This window comes from Panthera tigris, chromosome F2, assembly GCF_018350195.1.
Source record: "Panthera tigris isolate Pti1 chromosome F2, P.tigris_Pti1_mat1.1, whole genome shotgun sequence".
Lineage (NCBI taxonomy): Eukaryota > Metazoa > Chordata > Mammalia > Carnivora > Felidae > Panthera > Panthera tigris.
The window spans coordinates 30,773,557-30,786,577 of NC_056676.1; the positions used below are offsets into that span (position 1 = coordinate 30,773,557).

The window sequence follows — 13,021 nt, forward strand, 5'->3', positions numbered from 1 at the left end:
GTAACAAATCCCTTCGGCTTTTATGGAAGAAGATTTGTCAGCCTTTGCCTTCTAAAATGTTGTTGACAACTTGAAAATAAATAAATGGATAAAATGCTTTGGTTGAACTGATTGTTGTGATGGACAAGGCAGCTTCTCGAGGGAGGTATGGCCGCGGGCCTGCTGCACTGAGGATAAATTTAAAGTCTGGAACTTTATCTTACCTGGAGTGCTTGTTGCCTCTTGGCATGAAGAGCAGGTGATTATTTTCGCTGGACCTCTCAGCTGCTTCTCAGGCCTCCTGCACATTTCACCAGTTTGTATAAACTCAGAGGAGGCAATCTGCCTGTGGCTGGATTAACCTTGCTTTTTCCTGAATCTTTAAAAGGAAGATGTCAAATTGGTCAAAGCTTCCTTGGGTGTATTTCTATTCCATCAATCTTTTGAAATGAAATTGCTTACACTTGTTTCTGGAGAGGTTTCAGGAGGGAGTTTTCATTTCAAATCATTAATACATGCAGTGTCTTCCTCACTAACAATTAAATTCTAAGAATAATACATAGACATATTAAAATAAGTTTGCACAAGTTTGAGGGCAAAGTATAGTAACTAAATTCACATGGATTTTTGACTATCAGCTCATATTTAATTTTCATATGTGTAAGGAGCTAAAAGATTTGGGTAAAGAACAACTATTACCACAATATAATAAAAATACACAGTACATCTATTAACTACTGAAACTTAGGGCAGCTCATCAATTGACTAACCCTCAGTATGTGATTTTGGATATGATTATGTTAAATGTCAGTCAGTTTCTTACCTAGAATTTGTAAAATTAACTATAAGTTAGTTAAGTTAAAATGAAATCCATTCCATGGTGTAGTTCTGAGTTATTCCTTTACTTAGTGTTTAATATTCATATAAACTATTGGATCATTAGTTCATGCCCCGTCTTGAACTTGATCTAAGAGTTAAAGCCTTGATCTTTTGTTTCATGAATATTTAATTGGACTGAACTCTTTTCCTTTTACAGTGTGAGTGGGAGTGAAACATTCTTTATTGCTGAAGTTATCCGTTGTGCTTGGTGTATTAATTTACTTTCTTAACTTTTTAACCAAGGACCATTTCAATTCCAGTGAGCATACTTTATCACACTTTTTCAGATGATTATGTTTTCTCTTTGAAGTTTTTTTTTTAAATTTTTATGAAACTTGAAAATATTTCTCCATCCAGCTCTACCTTACTAAACATGACATTGAGGTTATGCAGAATTCATTCTATGATTTGGGGATTTTGGTTGGTAGGTGACTATAGTTCAAAGAATGTATCATACTTCTAAATATCTAGTAGAAATTATCAAATGTGAGTCATCTTCATTTTTCTAATTGATCAATGGTATATGTGACTTCTTTAGAATTAAGTATGTTAATATAAATTATTATATCTAGGAGAGTATTTATTACAAATTACCTGCCGTAACCACCCTTGCCTCCACCCCTCAAAATGTTGTCTCTCTTCATTAAGTGGTGATGTGAAGTGAGAAGCATCATGTTGGGACTGCTGCTTAAAAAGGAGGGTAAGAAGAGATTAATTTTTGTTGTATACTTCTATATACCCTATGTTTACTATATGTAAATTGACCTGATTTACAAATAATGATATTGAAGTTACTGATTTCAATTCAACCATATTAGTAGTATACTTTAATAATAATGCTATGAATTTTTAAAATATCTTATGATTTCTCAAGCATTTTCTTTTTCTCATTTTATTTTCATCTAGTAGATGATGAGTGAATGATGTTCATATATATTTATTAGGTAATATGATCAGGATGAAATAACAGTTTTTTCTGAAACCCAATATGGCCAACTTGCAGTTACATTGCTGTTAATATATTTTAGTGTTTCACTGAAATTAAGTGAAATCATTGCCTGTGTTTGGAACTTTATTTGTTTAAATGAGATATTATCTATACCATCTTTGACATCGACTTTATCCAAATAGTACAGAGGATCCAAAATTGTGGTCAGCAGCTGGATGTAGCCTGGAGATGTCTTTTGTTTGTCTCATGCACTGTTTAATAGTTAAAAATAGGGAATTAGCATAAAAATCTGGATTCCCACCTTCTTTTGAAAAGTGGGAATACTGGGTAACAAAGATTTTATGTCTCTGTGGAAATCATCAAAGACTGCTAAAAGAGTTGCTGTCTCCTTAATATAAGATACTCTGTTTTCAGTAATCCAATCCTTGTGTCTTTCTGACACTGAGGCAGAGTTTCAGCTGAAGAACTAAGAACAAGACATGATGACACTGTATTACCAGAATTGTTACCTAAGTCTCACTCTGCTCCTTCGTGTTACAAGCCTGACGACTATAGGCAATTGACTTGGGACTCCCGATTGCATTACTTACTACTACTTTTGGGTTGTTTATTTATTATTTTTTTTAATTTTATTATTATTTTTTTAAATGTTTATTTATGTTGAGGGGGGGAGGGACAGAGGGAGAAGGAGAGAGAATTCCAAGCAGGCTCCATGCTGTCAGCACAGAGCCTGATAGAGGGCATGTGAGATCATGATTTGAGTTGAAATCAAGAGTTGGATGCTTAACCAACTGAGCCAGCCAGGCACCTCTTGGGTTGTTTATTTTGAGTTCTTACCTAAACTTCTCATCGACCATACTTCTCTTAACTAATGGTGTTCCTGTCTTGAAAACAAATAGGATTGAATTATGAAAGTCCTCCCCATCCTACAAAATATTTCTAATCTTAACTTTATAATGAAAAGTCTTACATTTATATCTCGAGACAGTCTTTCCCTTTATTTTCTTTGGTGTTTAGGCTTCTCTACCTCACTTTCTATTGCACATCTCCATTTTGGCACAGTGCAGATATCTCTTATTAAACTGACTTTTTCATACAGTTACCTAGATATGATCTTCCTTCTATATTTCTCAACTCAAAATATGGTAATATCATACTCTGATTATCCAAAAATAGAAACATTAAAGTTTTCTGTCTCTCATTCTTTTTTTCTCAATTCCTAAGAGCTAAAAATTAACAAGTGTGGGTTCATTTGAACCCCCCAAATGGACCATTTTGACTTAAAAAAACACTTATCACCTATGTATGTACTGAAGCATACAGTGAATACAATTAAAATAAGAAAGTTATCCTGCTTTCCAAATGTCCCTATTCAGACCTATGAATAGAAAAGTGCAACTTAATGTGATATGAAAAATGGTAGACTTCTTCAGAGGACATCATAGGACTCCAAAGAATGCTGTCTAGGTCATACTGAGGAAGACTGCTATGGGAAATGGTAGTGTTGCTTCAACTGAATGATGCTTCAGTAGAATTCAGTAGAATTAGCTGATGATGAATTTAGGCAATGATAATTCCATATAAAAAGGATAACCTGTAGAGGTAGAAGGGATGGTAGATGTAGGAAAATTTATAAGCAGCATGATTTGCTTGAGATTAAAGTGTAAGTTTGGATGTGTGGTAGAGAAGTTGGAGAAACAGGTAGGAGTTGCATTATGAAAGGCCTTGAATAACATGTAAAGAGCTTAGACTATCATCTCAGGAAAATGTCTGAAAAAAATTGGGCAAAGGTGTAATAAAACCAGAGATGAAGTTTAGTAACATATGGTTGAGTGTTTTTATTTGGTACAAACACTTGAATGCTTCCAATTAGGGAGATAACATAATAGTTATGAAAACAAATCTGAGTAGTGAAATAAAGTGATTAAAATAGGGCATAGAAGATTTGATCTGATAAATATTTAGAAGTTTAAATATATATTATTATGTATACATATATATTATCCTTCGAGTTATCTTTGGGAAGTTATAAAGTTTATCTATTTATTTTGAGAGAAGAGAGAGAGGGAGAGAGAGAATTCCAAGCAGGCTTTGAGCCCAGTGTGGGTCTCGAACCCATGGAACGCTGAGATCATGACCTGAGCCCATACCAAGAGTTGGACCTTTAACTGACTGAGCCACCCAGGCACCCCAATTTTTTTTGTCTCTTGGCATGCAAAAATACTATAGATATTCCCAGTGTATTTTTCCCTTTCCAAATCCATTGCTCTTGTTAATAAAGAAAATTCATAAATATATGCACACATACATATGAGTGAAAGGAAGGCATTTCACCAAGAAGCAGAATCCTGCATCTTACATTTAAGAAACATACATTTTATTTTATTATTTAGTACATCATAAGGAAGAATAATTTTACTCTCTCAGTTTGCAAATAGCACTTACTTGTAAGAGAGTGATTCATCAGTCAGAAATGTTCCCAGCAATGATTGTTGCAATTCTTCAGCAATCATTAGACAAGTACATAGATTTGTCAAATGGAATGCTGAAGCACGATTTTAAATTGTGAGGTGGTGTTCTTAGAAAGCCAGTATGGTAAAGTGGCTTTTTTCCATTAGTTTTTAGAAGGTTTAGACCATTTAATTAGTTTAATCCTCCCTCACTAACATATGAGAGAAAGCTCTCTTAGATTTGCTTTTATAACTTATATTTTACGTATCATACAGTAAATCCACATTTATTGCAGAACGCTTTTGAAAATATGCATAAGATAATGAAGCAAAGTCTTTTATAACTCTACTACCCAAAACCAATTCCTCTTAAAATTAGTAATATACAATCCATTCTTTGTAGATAAATACATATAATGTGTTTAGAGGGAGAGAGAGAGGCAGACAGAGAGAGAGGCAGACATAGAAAGAGAAAGGAGAGAAGGACACATTTATTATTTACAGTTTTCTTTTTTTTAACTGCACCACCTGACTATATTATAGTTGATTTATAAAACCCCACAGTTTTGGTTGAATAGCTGTTTTTAATATTTTACTATTATCTATAGTGTACCAATATATATTCTTGTAGCTAATAACGCTTTGGTGTATTTGTGATTATTTCCTGGGATTGATTTCTAGTAATCAGTGTAGTGTAAAGTGTAATCATCAGGCAAAACACCTTTTAACATATATATATATATATGTATATATATATATATATATATATATATATATAGAGAGAGAGAGAGAGAGAGAGAGAGAGAGAGAGAGAGAGACACACACACATATTGTTAAATATATCAGTTGATACGTATTTCCAAATTACTCTCCTGGAAAACTGCACTGTCACCAGCAGTATAAGAGACTGTTTTTTCCACAGACACTTCCCAAATTTTGATATTAGCATGAGAAATCGTTTCAAAAACATTTAAATTAACATTGATTTAAGTAAACATGAAGTTAAACATTTATTTTCATTTACTCCATATTTAATATTTTCTAATAATATCCTTTATACATCTTTATACACGTTCAACATGTTTTTATATTTTTGTTTTTTAAAGATATTTTATTTATTTATTTTGAGAGAGAGAGAGATTGAGCACATGCATGTGTGTGCACACATGTGAACATGCAGGAGAAGGGCAGAGAGATTAGGAGACAGAGAATCCCAAGAAGGCTTCTGTGCTTGGGAGCAGAGCCTGCCAAGGTGCTCGATCTCACCAGCTTGAGATCATGACCCGAGCAAAAATCAAGAGTTGGATGCTTAACAGACTGAACTACCCAGGCACCCCTCTTTATACATTTTTACCAGGGTTTGCATCTATTATAGATTTATGTAAAGTCTTTAAAAGATACTGGTCGTTCATCCATTATATTTTATGCAATTTTCTCTAGCCAGTTATTTGCCTTTTATATTATGTCAACTATTTTATAACTTAGGAAAAAGTACATACATATTCACATACAACAATCATTTCTCTCTCACATTTATTTGGTATTTTTTCCCCTTGCTGAAAAGGTTCTCATATAATTATCCTATTCTTTTTAGATTTTAAAAAATATTTTAAATTTTGCATCAACAATGTTAATTGATCTGCATTTTACTTTTGTGCTAGTATGAGATGAGGATTGACATTTATTTGCTTTATTTAATAATCCACCCTTTTTGTAATAGCAAAATGGTATATTTGTCAAAATTTCCAGGGTAAATATTCCAAAGTGTATTTTTGAATTAAAAAATTGTTTTGATGTTTTTTATTTATTTTTTGAGAGACAGAGCATGAGTGTGGGGGGAGGGGCGGGCAGAGACAGAGGGAGACACAGAATCTGAAGCAGGCTCAGGCTCTCAGCTGTCCTCACAGAGCCAGACACGGGGCTTGAACCCATGAACCACAAGATCATGACCTGAGGCAAAGTCAAATACTCAACCAACTGAGTCATCCAGGCACCCCTATTTTTGAATTTTAGAAATTTCGTTTTATAGGTTTATGTATCAGGTTACATATTCCTTTTCATATCCTCTTCTTTGACAGTTTATTTTCTTTTACATTTAAGCACTTACTAATAGGAAAGATCTTAAAGAGATTATATACACTCCCATGTTTATTGTAGCTTTAATCAGGCCAGCCAAAATACAGATGCACCATTAATGTTCATTGGTGGACATTAATGGATAAAGAAAATGTGATGTCTACATTCAACAGAATGTTACTCAGCCTTAAGAAAAAGAAGGAAATTATGTCATTTGCAGCAACATAAATGAACCTAGAGGACATTCTACTAAGTGAAATAAGCCATTTCAGAAGGATAAATACTGTATGATACCACTTATGTGAGGAATCTAAAATAGTTGAACTCAGAACCAGAAAACAGAATGCTAGTACCAGCAGATAGGGGGAGGAAGATTAATAATTATTATCTGTATTTAATGATACTATATCGTATGCTTAAAAATTGCTAAGGAGTTAAGTCTTATATTAAGTATTCTTATCACACAAAAATTAAGTACAGAGGGCAGTAAGAAACTTTTGGAGGTGATAGATACATTTATGGAATAGATTACAGTGATGGTTTCAGAGGTATGTCTTATCTCCAAACTGATCAAGCCATATACATTAAATATGTACAGCTTTTTGTATGTCAGTCATACTTCAGTAAAGTGGTTGTAAAAGTCTTTTGACCTTATTGGATAAGGGCACAGCTGTGTCAAGTGTTGATCAAACAGGGGTAAAGAAAATTAAATATTCAGATAATTAAGATTAACAGACAATAAGCCAGAAAAATTAGACTCATTGTCCCTGTGTTTCTACTAAGTTTCATATCACAGACAAATCATTTACTTAAAAAAAATTCAGGGGCGCCTGGGTGGCTCAGTCGGTTAAGTGTCTGACTTTGGCTCAGGTCATGATCTCATGGTTTGTGAGTTCGAGCCCTGTGTTGGGCTCTGTGCTGACAGCTCAGAGCCTGGAGCCCGCTTCAAATTCTGTGTCTCCCTCTCTGCCCCTGCCCCGCTCATGCTCTATCTCTCTCTGTCTCTCTCTCTGTCTCTCAAAAATAAGTAAACATTAAAAAAATTAAAAAAAATTAAAATCGATACTGTGATTTCCTCCACTTTGTGTGTCACTTTACCTCTCTCTCTTTCATTGCTCTCACAAGATTTTCTCATTTGAGGGCCCCATAGATTCCCTCTGATAAGCTATATTGCCTTGGTGTCTTTTCTTGTCACTTTTGACACTGATTGACCCTATCTAGCTCAGGGAAGTGGTAATACACTGCTTTAATCTTACTGTTTTCATTGCTTCTTTTGTGACAAAAGAAAAGATTATGAACCTCTTGATAAAAGTTTGAACTAGTGTCTGTGTGGGCAAAATACAAAAACTAGAGGAAATGTCTTCCCACACATTTTCAAATTTTTCCTCTTTCTAAAGGGTCATGTGATTAAATGCATGCATTTTATTCTCTACCACATAGCATCATGGTCATCAGTCTTCATTGTGTCCTCATATATGAATTTCCAGGAAATTTCATCTGGCTCATATGAATAAAAGAATCTGATAAAAATGGACTAATTACCTTAGACTATCAGAGGAATTTAAATTACATAGAATAATTCTTATAGGATACCTAATTGCCCTCGTGTATTTTGCAAAAAGTTTAGTTGTTTGATAAGTAATTTTTTTTAATGTTTATTTATTTAACAGAGAGAAAGAGAGAGAGAGCACGAGCAGGGGTGGGACAGAGAGAGGGAGAGAGAAAGAATCCCAAGCAGGCTCTGCACTGTCAGCACAGAGCCTGTCACTAAGCTTGACCCCACAAACCATGAGATCACGACCTGAGCTGAAATCAAGAGCCAGATGCTTAACAGACTGAGCCACCTAGGCACTCCTGTTTGATAAGTTTTTGATTCACATGTCTTTAGAATTCTTTTTGTTGATCAATTGCCAAAATTAAGAGAGGTATCAAAGTGAAGTAGATTTAAGGAGTCCAAGACAATCAAGCAGAGAGACACCATCAACGACCATTATCCCGGTGGTTTCGGTACTTTTTGGTCTGCCTTTCTATTTTTTACAGTTTTTCCTTTTTTCCACCTTTTCCGTGTTAGGCCTCTGCTTTTGCGGGTGACTCAGTTGGCCTCCAAGACTGTAGCTAATTGGTGACAGCTTCCCTGAAATTCAGTTTTTTATTAACGGCCTTCCTGATTCCTGAGCGAGCTGCTTCTGGTAACAACGTCATGGTTTCTTGTTGGGCATCCTTTCCCTCATTGACTGAGTTGTTTCACTGTGAATGTGTTCCAGAAATCTCCAGTTTTTCTCTACCTAGCATGCACACACACACACGTGCTCATGAATACATGCAAAGATTCCTATTTGACTTAGACTCTCATTCTGTACTTTCTCTTCAGTGATATCTATGAATTTATAATTCTTTATATTTTTTGTTTTAAGAGGATAAAGCCAGACTCTCTTCAGAATTATTCACTGTAAGTAATTTGAATTCTTTCGATATTTTTAAATTAAATTGGTTTGAAGAGTATAAGAAATGGAAGAAATGTTAACTAGTTCCATCTGTGCATAAAGGTGAATGTATTAAATTTCAGGGAAAAAATATCACTATACCTAAGACCTGGGAATAATAATCAAAAGAAGAATTATCTTTAGTTTGTTTGAAAAAAAAAGAGAGAATTTACCACAAACCTAAAGTTATTCTGTCATTTAAATTAAAGACTGTCTGATACGTTTTAAAACCTGAAAATATTAATGCCATTCACTTGTTATCAAAATAAAAACATAGAACAGTTCTTAATTTGACATTTTTCTTCTAGAACTTGGTTCTTCAGTGATTTAGGACCCTGCCTTTTGCATATTGATTTCTTTGTTTCTAAGATGTCTTTGTTTTGTCAAAAAGAGTATATAATTAATTGTATTGACTTAATATCATGTCTTATTACACATTTTGATTTTTCTCTTTTAAATACCATATCATGTGGACTAAATATTCCATCTATTTGGTGTATATAATGCAAAGGCTTTTTACTAATAAAGAATATTGTGGAGTTCTGGTTTATAATAATTTTCTTCATCTAAAATGTGAAGAACTGCTGTGCGTTCTTCAACTGGATACATGAGGGCAAGGGTATGGCAGTAGTTGCTCCACTGCCAAAAATGTCCTTGACAAAGATGAATCAATCTCTCTCTCTTTCAAAATATCTCTCCCTCCCTCTCTCAAGATATCTTACCCTGATTTACTTTGTTGTTGTTGTTGTTTTACATGGTACCTAAAACCTTCTAACATAGCATGTATTTATTTGCATTTATTTTTATTTACTGCTTTTCCTGGTATTATTTTCTGGGAGGCAAGGCAAAATTAAGGAAATTATTTAAATAGTTTGTTACCTTGCATCCCAATTTATATTAATATTTTCATTAATAAAATGATAGAAATAGCAATAATATTATTACATCAGAACAACTAAGAATGAGAGAGCAGTTGGGAGAGAAAACTTTATATAAGTTGCTACAAAAGGCCACTAAAAATCAGCAAAACAAATTAGAGAAATTACTGAATCAAGCTAGAAAAAAATTAATGGAATGCAGAGAAACAGAAATTAGCTTGTCTTATAAAATATGTATTTTAAAAAAAGATTATGTTGCGCTAATGTATTAGGCATATTCAACATGACTGCCCACGATATTTATAATTATACTATATCCAGCATTCCTATAAACTAACTTGGTTAAGAGAGCTCAAAGAAGTTGCTTTTTCAAAAAAGTACTCTATACAGTTGCTAACTCTAGAAGGAATTATATGAAGAAAGAAAAATTAAAGTGCTTTATTTGTATAGACAGTGTTTGATATGTCCAAGAATAATTGCAATAGACAAGTTAAATAGGCAAAGAAGATTCATGGTTATTGCAGTAGGGGAGAGAGATTGAGCTGAATTCTACTGAAAGAAAAAGTGGGAGAGTTTTTAAGCATGCTGAGGTCCACTAGTAGAAAAGTACTACAGGACGGGGCGTGCCTGGGTGGCTCAGTTGGTTAAGCATCTGACTTCGGCTCAGGTAATGATCTCACAGTTCCTGTGTTCTAGCCCCATATCATGCCCTGTGCTGACAGCTTGGAGCCTGGAGTCTGCTTCAGATTCTGTGTCTCCCTCTCTCTCTACCCTTCCCCTCTCGAGCTCTGTCTCGTGCTCTCTCTCAACAAAATAAACATTAAAAAAATTTTACAGAAAAGTACTACAGGGCTTTCGGGAGCAGGTTGACAGTCATTACACCATCTCTGCTCCTTGTTGCCCTTGGGATTTAGGCTCCTACCCTCCAGAGATAGGTTGATAGGGGCTTTATCGTTCTTGATGTTTACATTTTTAGGGTTTGGCTTCCAGGGCCTTGAGAAAGATATTCTTGAGTTGTAAAAATGGCAAGAGTCCAAGATTTATATCTCAAAGGAGTTTAGGAAGGATTTATAATCTGACTTTATTTATTATTTATTTATTTGTTTTTAATTTAAATTCAAGATAGTTAGCATACAGTGTAATATTGGTTTCAGGAGTAGAATTCAGTGATTCATCATTTACATGTAACACCCAGTGCTCATCCCAACAAGTGCCCTCCATTTAATACCCATCACAAGTTGTCCAAAATAAATGCTCTAAGGAAAGGGAGGTCAGGGGCCTGTAGTCAGAAGGAAACTTGTCTAAAGTTTAGTCATGCTGAGAGGAATGTTTAGACTGTTTTGGTCAGATAAAGAAACTGTGCTCAGGCCTCTACAATGATCTCTCTCTGTCTCTCTATCTTTTTCTTATAGCAACAGATGTTTGCAACTCAGAGGAAACCATTCCTTTGTTTTGGTTCATTATAAAGATGAACAGGTTAAGTGCTTGATTCCAATGTAAGAATTATATTGAAGTTAAGTTTTACTTTTTCCTGGCATTCAGAGTTGCAGCATATAAGCATACTTGGTCTGAGTGCTCAGAAATCTTAAAAATCTTGATATAATTCTGTAACACAGCATATTAACAATGTAGAAAACTACATAATATTATTTATGGCAGGATTTTAAAATACTTATATGTATATTATTTGTTAGACATCAACATTATGTTTTCTATCTAAATAATTTGGAAATGTTAAACATAGTCAACACAAGAACAATATCCAATGAACTTATTTACCTTGTGTTCAGAGCTAGATATTTGGAATAACTCTAGACATATCTGCTTCAAGTGAACAAAAGCAAACAAGTATAGAAATCTGTAATCTAGAGGTGCATGGGTGACTCAGTCAGTTAAGCATCCAACTCTTGATCTCTGCTCTGGTCATGATCTCAGTTTGTGAGAGTTTTGCTCTCTCCAAATAATTTGGAAATATATTACTATATAATTTAAAAATCAATACAGATATCTGCTGTTGAAATGTGATTATGGTTACTATTTAAATTACTATTAAAATTATGATTTTAATTAAGACTAATTATAGTGGAAACACACAGGTACATATTATATTTCATACTTTTGCTTGTTACTAGGAAGTTCAGAGTTAGACTTAATGTTTAATCATGAGTCTTAGTGATCTATTTGCTTAGTCTGTGCCATTGATTCTAAATAGCCAAGGAAAGACAACCTTCCCCTAGGGAGGTGTGTTAGAGTCTCTGTGTTCATAAAATTTTTCATCATATTATTGCATGGGTTTATAAAAATGTTGAAAAAATTATATGTTTTATTTTAATATCTGCAAATTTAATTTTTTATTAAATTATTATATATAGCTTTTATTAAGTTATCTAAATTCTTTTCAGAAGAACAATTTTTATTATATATTCTTTATTCCAGTAAGTATACATTTTTCCCCTTAAAAAGTTTGATGTAGTTAAAAAAATAACCTAATTTAAAAAATAAGACATGGTTATGTTCAGCAAACATATATTGATAACTCTAACATGTAATATGCTATAGATAGAAATATGAATGACTACATTTTTTCCCCTGGTAAAACTTGGCTGGAGATGAATATTTGAAGGGATCATTTGAGCAGAGTGTTGTTGTACATGAGAAATAGTATTTGCAGAGATGTTAAAGCTAATGGACTCTGGAGCCAGACTAATTGAATTTGGATTCTCAGCTTTGCAACTGACTAGCTGTGTGGTCTTTGGCAAGTTAATTAACCTTTCTGTGTTTTTATTTCATTATGCATAAAGGAATAATAATACAAACTACTTTATACGGTTATTGTACAGATTACATAATTAATATGTTACATGCTTAGCCTAGAGCTAGAATTATATTGTTAACTAAATATAATTTATCATTGTGACTAGATTGGTCATTGCCTGGATTGGTGAGAAAGGTTAGGGATGATTTCCTGGAAAGGTTTTTTACACAAATAATAGTGGCTCTTGAAGACTAAATAAAACTTCTCTAAATGAAGAAAGGGATTACAGAGAAACCCAGGAATGGAGAGGGATGAGCAGTTGACAAGGATGTAATGTTCTAATCTTGAAATTTTATAGGTTTTATATGATGGAATTGTAAAGTATAAGGTAGGGAATGGATAAGAAACACAAACAGATAAGCAGGAACTTGATCATGAAAAGATTTTTATGTCCCTTGAAGGAGATTTGACTTTACCTTGTAAGTGATATATGTAAATTAAAAGTGGTTTTTAAAAAAGGGGTAAGAGGCAACTACCTGGCTCAGTCGGGAGAGCATGTGGCTCTTGATCTC

The 13,021-nt window shown here is 33.7% G+C and overlaps 1 long non-coding RNA gene across 1 annotated transcript in view; it reads right to left on the minus strand.

Moving 5' to 3' along the window:
• Positions 1-209: 209 nt before the first annotated feature.
• Positions 210-13,021, minus strand: part of LOC122235099 — a 52,738-nt gene continuing 39,926 nt past the window's right edge. Inside the window, exons 2-3 of the long non-coding RNA XR_006213220.1 lie at positions 1,453-1,542; positions 210-358 (exon numbers count right to left, since the gene is read on the minus strand). This is a non-coding gene — a long non-coding RNA (uncharacterized LOC122235099). The remainder of the gene's footprint in view (positions 359-1,452; positions 1,543-13,021) is intronic.